This window comes from Haliotis cracherodii, unplaced genomic scaffold, assembly GCF_022045235.1.
Source record: "Haliotis cracherodii isolate W230 unplaced genomic scaffold, xgHalCrac1.p SCAF_19, whole genome shotgun sequence".
Classification (NCBI taxonomy): Eukaryota; Metazoa; Mollusca; class Gastropoda; order Lepetellida; family Haliotidae; genus Haliotis; species Haliotis cracherodii.
The window spans coordinates 18,757,818-18,767,609 of record NW_027266274.1 but is presented as its reverse complement, the minus strand read 5'-3'; positions in this window follow the sequence as shown (position 1 = coordinate 18,767,609).

The following is a 9,792-nucleotide window of genomic DNA, read 5'->3' as shown; positions in this document are numbered from 1 at the left end:
GTGATAGAATAATACTCATACAATACTCCCGACACGCTCTGAATATCGCCACACAAGATCCAGCATATTTCAGTCATAACACATGTTCCAAAGTAAAACAGCATTAAAGTTTTTAACAGGGCTGACATAATCCTACGCAACAGTATTTCAAGAGCATATCTGATATTTATCATATAATTGGTAGGTTTCTCGGCAGGATAAAGGATAAAAGCAGTATCAGTTGGGGTTATATACGGATAAAGATGCTACTGTATATGAAACGTCGGGTAGGTACTACTTTCAGTGTTTTCGAAGAAATAATTACATTTTCGTTGTGGTCAATGTAATTCCTGCATTCTTATTAGCTGAACTGGTCACGTGTCATTGTATTCTTTTCCCAATGGATGTAACACATTAGGCCACGCCCACCGAAGCGGGCTACTTTCACCACTACGGAATGTTGGGGAATCCCAGTTTCGGAAATTACACTTGTGGGCGTGTCAAGTTATGTCGTAAATTAAACAATCACCTGATTCACGCTACAGTATGTATTCATACGCATGGAATGTTTGTATAATCGCGTCAATTTTGTCAGTTTTGATTTATATAATTGATTAAACTATTGTAGATAACTCATGTCTTCTTTCTCCAATTTAATTATATGGATTGACAAAGGCGACGCCATATTTAAGGATTGACTGTGTATTTTAACGGTTCATTGAGGTACGATTCGAAAAACCGATTTGCACACTGTATGGATCCGCGTTTCATCTGTTTTTCGATTTATACCTCGATGAACAGGTAAAATACACAGTCAATCCTTAAATATGGCGTCGCCTTTGTCAATTGGCGATCGAATCAGCATTAACCATCGGGAACCTGGATAAATTACCATCATCAAAACAATAGTGAACGATACTGATAATCAGTGTGTAACTTGGACGAAGCTGAGAAACTTTTAGAAGTAACTCTGAAGATATATCTTTGCTGGTAGACCTTTGCACCTTGGGGCCGTTTCTCCAATTTAAAACAGTTGGATGTGGTCGGAATATATCCGAAGTGTTGCCTTGACTGCACTTCGTAACATTATGACAGGACAGACAGAATCGGAACACACGTGACGTCTCGAGCATAAGGTTAAAGTAGCCTCCCTTTGATAAACGACAGTTCCTCCAGCGGGCAGACCGTTGGATTGCCGCGAAAGGCAAGAAGAAACAATTTGTGTAGGCACTTTTGCCTTTTATGTTGTTACCTCACAGTGTAAGAAACAGGTTTCAGTTGGAACTATATATTGACTTTTGTCAGTCCGACTGACAAATCACTGACCGTCTGGCGTAATATATGTTAATGAGCACATTCCAAGAAAACTTGAAAGGTTTAGGTAATGCTTGTGAGAGATTGAGGTTCCTCCACCACAGAATTTAAAAGTGACATTATATGATAAAGAGGTTATCCCACGTGTGTGTTTTGGGGTGGTTAATATATATCTCCTAGGATATATCGCTACAATGAAATTACATCATAACGATTCACCATTGTGACGTCATCGATAAAATAACGTCACATTAAAATGGACTTGAAATGGAATCTCTGCCACTGAAGGTGGTAAGCTGTACCCTTTGCACCCAAGACACGTATTACTTTTAACAAACTGAAAAAGGGTTGGGAGAATGTTTTTAAATGATAATAGAATCTGGTCCTGGTGTAAACCATCAATACCATCACAGAGTACAATCATCACCCACTGTTCCCATATTCATCCTGATTGCTACAGTGACAGAGAGTGGTATAATAATATATGTTACAGTGACACACAGTGGTATAACTATATATGCTACAGTGACAGAGAGTGGCATAACAATATATGTTACAGTGACACACAGTGGTATAACTATATATGTTACAGTGACATGCAGTGGTATAACAATATATGTTACAGTGACACACAGTGATATCACTATATATGTTACAGTGACACTGAGAGTGGAGTAACAATTTATGTTACAGTGACACACAGTGGTATAACTATATATGCTACAGTGAAACTGAGAGTGGATTAACAATATATGTGACACAGAGTGGTATAACTATATATGCTAGTGACAGAGAATGGTATAACAAAACATGTTACAATGACAGAGAGTGGTATAACTAACATATATTGTTATATCATTCTGTCACTGTAACATATATTGTTATATCATTCTGTCACTGTAACATATATACAGTGACAAAGAGTGGTATAACTGTATATACTACAGTGACAAACAGAAAGTGGCCTAATTCTTTATCAGTTTAAATCATGCCATCATTCGTGTAAACAATACCCTAAGTAGTGTCATGGCCGTCTCCTTCCGTAAAATTCACTCAGAAGGGGAGGCGCCCGCCATTTTGGACTCACAGTGTGACAGCCGCCATTTTGCAACCATTGCCTGCCCCCCTGGGGTAGAGTTTACAGCTGTGACCCGGGATACCTTGTAGGCCATGTTTGATTTACAGGGCATGTGCTTCAAGTTGTCAAATTGTGGATCGGAATCGCTCGTAAAATCACTGAAGTCGGAAGGTTGTACGACCATTTATATTTTGTCAACATGTACCTTAATTACTGTCACCCGGATACCAAGACGCATATATCTGGGGGATGACAAGTGTTGGAATATTGGATTGGATTTTATCAACATCGCTACAGAGGCTGTACGTTATGTTGATGAATCATATAAAGAAATGTTTTGTTTGTTTGTTTGTTGTTTAACGGCGCATCCAGCAATATTCCAGCTATATGACGGCGGTCTGTAAATAATCGTCTCTGTTCCAGACAATCCAGTGAATGACTTCATGAGCATCGATCCACGCATTTGGGATACGATGACATTCATCAACCAAGTCAGCGAGCCTGACCACCCGATACCGTTAGTCGCCTCTTACGACAAGAATGGGTTGCTAATGACCTATTCTAACCCGGATATTCACGGGTTACAAGAAATGAACGACTCGTGGTCGTTGCTTATCGTACAATAAAACACTGCAGGAAGAATAAACCACTTGTGCGCCCCTCATGTTTTATTCTCCCTGCAGTGTTTTATTGTACGACAAACATCTCCCACTCGCCGTTTATTTCTTCAATTAAAAATTCACTTCACTTTCAAATTGTGTCGTTCATAAACTTAGGAACGTCAATTTCGCGGTCATGTGACCGACATCTCGTCCAATGGAAAAGCCGTATAACGTGTAAACTTCAAATTACAACATTATACTTGCTTGCTTGTTTGTTGTTTATCATCGGACTGAGCAGTATTACAGTTGTATGGCGGGGGACTAACATGATCGTAGACCCAAGGATTGATTTATATGAGGACGATACGGAGGGTACACAAGGTACAACTCACTGAGCCTGAACAGCCGATGTATGTTGTCCCCTCGTCCGATCAGGACCCCGTTCCACAAAGCGATCTCAGCGCTACGACGGTCTTAAGTCTATGTTCATGCATGCGAAATACGATCACCTTATTTCCAAGATCTCTAAAGTGATCGTACTTCGTGATGCTTTAATTCGTGATATTAAATAGGCTTACGACCGTCGTAGCGCTAAGATCACTTTGTGGACCGGGGTCTTGGGTCCACTGGCACAAAGCGATCTCAGCGCTACGACCATTGTAAGCCGATGTAAAGTATGGGAGTTACGGCCATCTTAGCGCTAATATCGCTTTGTGCAAGTGGGCCCCGGTTGTTGGGTGTCATTCACACGGGGCGATAACACATAGATGCATCGCCTTCTTCTACAGTTCTGCAAAGTTACACAGACTAAGACACCATTTTCAGTTAGCTCTCTTGGGGAGTGGTTGCATCTCGCTTTGTCTCTCGTAAAAAAATGAAAAATATTGACATCGGAGCCTAGGCCAATCTAATCAAGCACTTTGGGACAAAATGAGGGTCTCTATAGAAGTCTGGAGAGCCAGGATCGGATGTTTTGTACCGCCCCGAGGACACAAACAGATAGAGAAACTCAGACCCTATTCGACGACATCGAGATGGACAGCCGGGACTGACATGGCCTATCGACTACTCTTGTGCACAGTACTTCTTCTCTCACTATATTCCTCAGGTACGATCATCGAAGGTAAGATGAAGTAAACATGTGATATGTTGACAAATCCACCACTCAGTATCGTGGATGCGAACGTCCCACTGATTGTAACACATTGTCTTTGTTTACATATCGAATTCCGGACCGCTAATACACCTGTCAGGTGATGTTGAATCGAACCCTGGCCCATTTAGTAAGGATCTGGATGACATGGAATCGGCAATTATTCAACAAATCAAGGCATCCGAAGACAAACTATTAAAGGAAATTGGTTCAGTGAAAGAAGAATTACAAATTTACGGTGTGACGTCACAGATTTACAAAATCAAGTGAGTACGAACAAGGGAGAACAAGATATCATTCAGCTTGATGTGGATGCGGTCTGTCAAAAACTAGACGATGTATATTATGACTTGGACAATGTTGATACACATCTAGAGAATCTAGAGAGAAGGGGTCGAAGAAATAATATCATTGTGTATGGTATTCCAGAGGGACCGAGCGAATCATATGCAATCTGCAAAAACAAAACTTTGGAAGTGTTGAACAATGCCAGGGTGGCCAATAACATAGATCTGCTTGTTCCAAGAGACATTGAGCGGGCAGATAGAAATATAAAGGTGGTAAAATTGTGTCAGCACCCAAACAGGTTACGGATGCTTCAATCAATGTTTCGGATGGGAGGGGGAGGTGGGGTCTCTGACAGAATCAACAGTCCACCCAGGAACGAGGGGAGTTCGCGCCCCACTACCCGCAGTCAGGCTACCAGCTCTAGGGGCAGCCAGCAGGACCGCACTACCTAGGGGTGTGGCCGGGGCCCATACCAAGACTCACAGGATTGAAAAAGTGATGACTCTCCTACAATACAACTCTTATATTGGAATATATCTGGATTGAAATCTAAACTAGATGACTGTGTCTTTGTTTCATATTTATATTCATTTGACATTGTAGGCCTCACAGAGACGTGGATTCAGAAGTTAGACTTCCAGAACAAGTTGGCTGATTATTTATATTATAATAGACCAGGTGATAAGTTAGCAAAAGCAGGGACACTCTCTGGCGGTATCATAGTTATCGTTAGAAAACAGCTGAAAAATATATTAAGCGGTCTTGGGTGAAAGAAAGTGGTATTTACATTGGTGTATTAGATAAATTACTGTTTGGTACTGTAACATATGTGCTATACTGTTGTGCATATATACACCCAGAAGGCTTAACCTATTATGATAAATGTGCTACTTCTACAAATTGGTGTACTGATGTTTCAAGACGAGCTCCTGGATATTTTAAATCAGATCGATGACGTTTCATGTATATTGCGGGGAGATCTTAACTCCAGAACAGGGACAGAACCCGACTTTGTGGAAGACGACATTTTGGATTATCTTGAAGGGCGTGATAACTCGTCTTGGGATTTCTTGATAGACCATTTTGATTTGCAGAGATACTCTGCTGATACTATTTTGAATAAGTTTGGTAAATGTTTGAACCTATGCTCTGTCTTAAATATTCATATTATGAATGGCCGTTGTGGCAGTGACGCTGGTATTGGGGACTATTCATTCATTAGTAGAACAGGGGCAAGCGTAAATGACTATATTATCACCACCGTACATATGTTTGAACATAGACACACGTTACGAGTCGCAACATTTCCCATTAACAATGGCTTTACGTACGCTTCACTCAGTCATCGAGGTTTATGTCATCATAAACCTCGATGACTGAGTGAAGCGTACGTAAAGCCATTGTTAATGGAAAATGTTGCGACATCAATTATGCAAGTACATTTAGATTTAAGTGGAGAATTGATAAAGGAGAAATATTTCTTTGTAACTAAGCTTCAGACAACTTTGTATCACTGGTTGAAATAGCGGTTGATGCCGTATTCACAAATATTGATGAAAGTATCGAGATTATTAGAGAGGCACTCTCCTATGCTGGGAACCAAATTGAGTGAGTGAGTGAGTGAGTGAGTGAGTATGGTTTTACGCCGCTTTTAACAATATTCCAGGAATATCACGGCGGGGGGACACCGGAAATGGGCTTCACACATTGTACCCATGTCGGGAATCGAACCCAGGTCTTCGGCATGACGAGCAAACGCTTTAACCACTAGGCTACCCGACCGCCCCCTGGGAACGAAATGAAGAAAGTAGTTCACATGGATAAGAAAACAACAATGTTTTGATTGGGAATGTCAGTTACTAAAAAAAAGAGAGATGCACATGCCTCAACAAATTCAGAAGAGAAAAAGATTTACAGTTGTTAAGGGAATATACAAGAATTAGAAATCTTTACAAAACCACGTGCAGGAAAAAGAAGATTATATTTCTTGAAAAGAAAAACAAATATTTGGAAGATAACATTAAGTCGTCGAAAGAATTTTGGACAACACTCCGAAAGCTAAATCCACATTATGAGTTTAAAAATAATATTGAAACTGATAAATGGTATGATTATTTCAAAAATATGTTTAGTGGTAACGGTGTTAGGGGTGATACCGTCTTTGAATTATCAGATCAAGAAACATGTGACAATGACATAACTGCTGCAATTTTTTACTCGGGGGAGGGGAAATTCAAAAAGATATCTACGATTTGAAAAACAGCAAGAGTTAGACGGCATAGATGGTTTATTTCCAGAGTCTTTTAAACTTTCTGTCAATATTCTACTCCCATACCTTGAATTACAGTTTAATATGATTTTAGAAACGTCTTATTTCCCAAAAGATTGGACTATCGGTGTGATTGTTCCACTACATAAATCAGGATCACGTACCGATACAAACACTTATCGAGGAATTACCCTTCTGAGTGTTTTTAGCAAAATATTTGTTTCTATTATCAATAAAAGGCTCACTTTTTGGTCAGATTCATTGGATAAAACTTCGGAAGAACAAGCAGGTTTTAGACAAGGGTACTCAACCACGGATAATATTTTCGTACTAAATGCGATTATTCACATATACATGCAGAGAAAAGGTGGAAAATTTTATGCAATTTTTGTAGATTTCAAAAAAGCGTTTGATTCTGGAAACAGAAATATAATGTGGTCATTGTTTCTTTCAAATGGTGTGAGTAATAAAATGGGTAAATTATTATGCAATATTTATCAAAATGTAAAGTCAGGTGTTAAAAATCGGGGAAAATACTCTGATGTCTTCACATGTAACATTGGTGGACGCCAAGGCTGTATTCTTAGCCCCTTCCTGTTCTGTTTTTCATCAATGAACTGGCTGCACAAATTAAGGATAATTGTACGGATGGTATACAGCTGCATCCAGAATCCAGATATTAAGATATTTCTGTTGCTTTTTGCTGATGATATAGTCCTGTTCTCTAGTACGATAAAAGATTTACAGAATTTGATAGATCAACTGGAGCTGTACTGTTCTAATTGTAAACTCCAAGTGAACACTGGGAAAAAGAAAGTGTTAGTTTTTAAAAAGGGAAATAAACTATCAAGTGGGGAAAAATGGTTCTTCAACTCACAACCGGTACAAATTGTCACTTCTTATAAATATCTAGGGGTAACCTTCACAGGCAGATTATCGTGGAATTACCACACCAGTAATGCAGCAATGCAGGAAAAAAAGATACTAATGGGAATCTTACACATCTTAAAATATGTGATACAAAAATTACTCCAATTCTTTTATATGGAGCAGAGGTCTGGGGGCATACTGAATAGAGAACTATTGAACTGGTCCATCTATATGCTTGTAAACGATTCCTTGGCGTAAAAAACTGTACATCGAGTGTTATGGTATATGGTGAATGTGGACGTGTACCACTTTACATATTTCAATATATTAGAATTCTCAAGTATTGGTTCAACATTCTTAAAATGCCTATTTATAGATTACCTAGAAAATGTTTCAATATGATGTTATTGTATGAAAAACATGGAATCCGCAATTGGGTATATGATGTAAAGTCGTTATTAAATGATTGCAGCTATGGGTATGTTTGGCATAATCAATGTGTACCAAACAATCCAGATTCATTCCTCACGTGCAGACTCACAAGCCCAGGGTCAGATACCACGTGGGCCCTGTATGCGTGGAAGTCTTTCTCATTCCTCACGTGCAGACACACAAGCCCAGGGTCAGATACCACGTGGACCCCGTAAAAGTAGAAGTCTTTCTCATTCCTGACGTGCAGACACACAAGTCCAGGGTCAGATACCACGAGGACCCCGTATATGTAGAAGTCTTTCTCATTTCTCACGTGCAGACACACAAGTCCAGGGTTAGATACCACGAGGACCCCGTATATGTAGAAGTCTTTCTCATGCCTGACGTGCAGACACACAAGTCCAGGGTCAGATACCACGTGGATCCCGTATACGTGGAAGTCTTTCTCATTCCTCACGTGCAGACACACAAGCCCAGGGTCAGATACCACGAGGACCCCGTATATGTAGAAGTCTTTCTCATTCCTGACGTGCAGACACACAAGTCCAGGGTCAGATACCACGTGGACCCTGTATACGTAGAAGTCTTTCTCATTCCTCACGTGCAGACACACAAGACAGGGTCAGATACCACGTGGATCCCGTATACGTGGAAGTCTTTCTCATTCCTCACGTGCAGACACACAAGCCCAGGGTCAGATACCACGAGGACCCCGTATATGTAGAAGTCTTTCTCATTCCTGACGTGCAGACACACAAGTCCAGGGTCAGATACCACGTGGACCCCGTATATGTAGACGTCTTTCTCATTCCTCACGTGCAGATACACAGGTCCACGGTTAGATACCACGAGGACCCCGTATATGTAGAAGTCTTTCTCATTCCTGACGTGCAGACACACAAGCCCAGGGTCAGATACCACGTGGACCCTGTATACGTAGAAGTCTTTCTCATTCCTCACGTGCAGACACACAAGTCCAGGGTCAGATACCACGTGGACCCCGTATATGTGGAAGTCTTTCTCATTCCTCACGTGCAGACACACAAGTCCAGGGTCAGATACCACGTGGACCCCGTATATGTAGAAGTCTTTCTCATTCCTCACGTGCAGACACACAAGTCCAGGGTCAGATACCACGTGGACCCCGTATACGTGGAAGTCTCCTTGGTGCATAGGGGGTGGACATACATCATATCTGGACCGTAGTCGACGTATACAAAATTTGGTAGCTCGAGTGTAATCAGTTCAAGGTCGGAACGCGTCCTGTTAATGGGAGAGACGGTCGCTTTGGATATGCCTGATTTTGACAGACCCGTGAAGATCCAGGGTAGAATTGGTCTTCAGCAACCCATACTTGCCGAAAAAGGTGACTATGCTTGTCGCAAGAGGCGACTAACGGGATCGGGTGGTCGTGTGTCGCTGCTCTTGATTTCACTCACTAGATTGTCTGGTCCAGACTCGATTATTTACAGACCGCCGTCATATAGCTGGAATATTGCTGGATGCGGCGTTAAACAACAAACAAGGAAACAAACAAACAAACCGACAAACCGACAAACATAAATGTAACTGAACCCAAGCTCAGTTTTGGCCTCGATATTGGCGGATTTTATACTGCATTTCTCAGGCTCGTTTCAAGTTGAATGTCCTCTTGTCGCTAACTGCATCGTAACGGATTTTGGCACGGTTGTGTGTGCTAGGGTATATCTTAATACTGCAGTTGACTCTCAACATTTAACAAATGGGTCCATCAAACCCCAATCGTGAATAAAATGTCTGATTCATTCTTAAAGGCGGCATGTCAAGG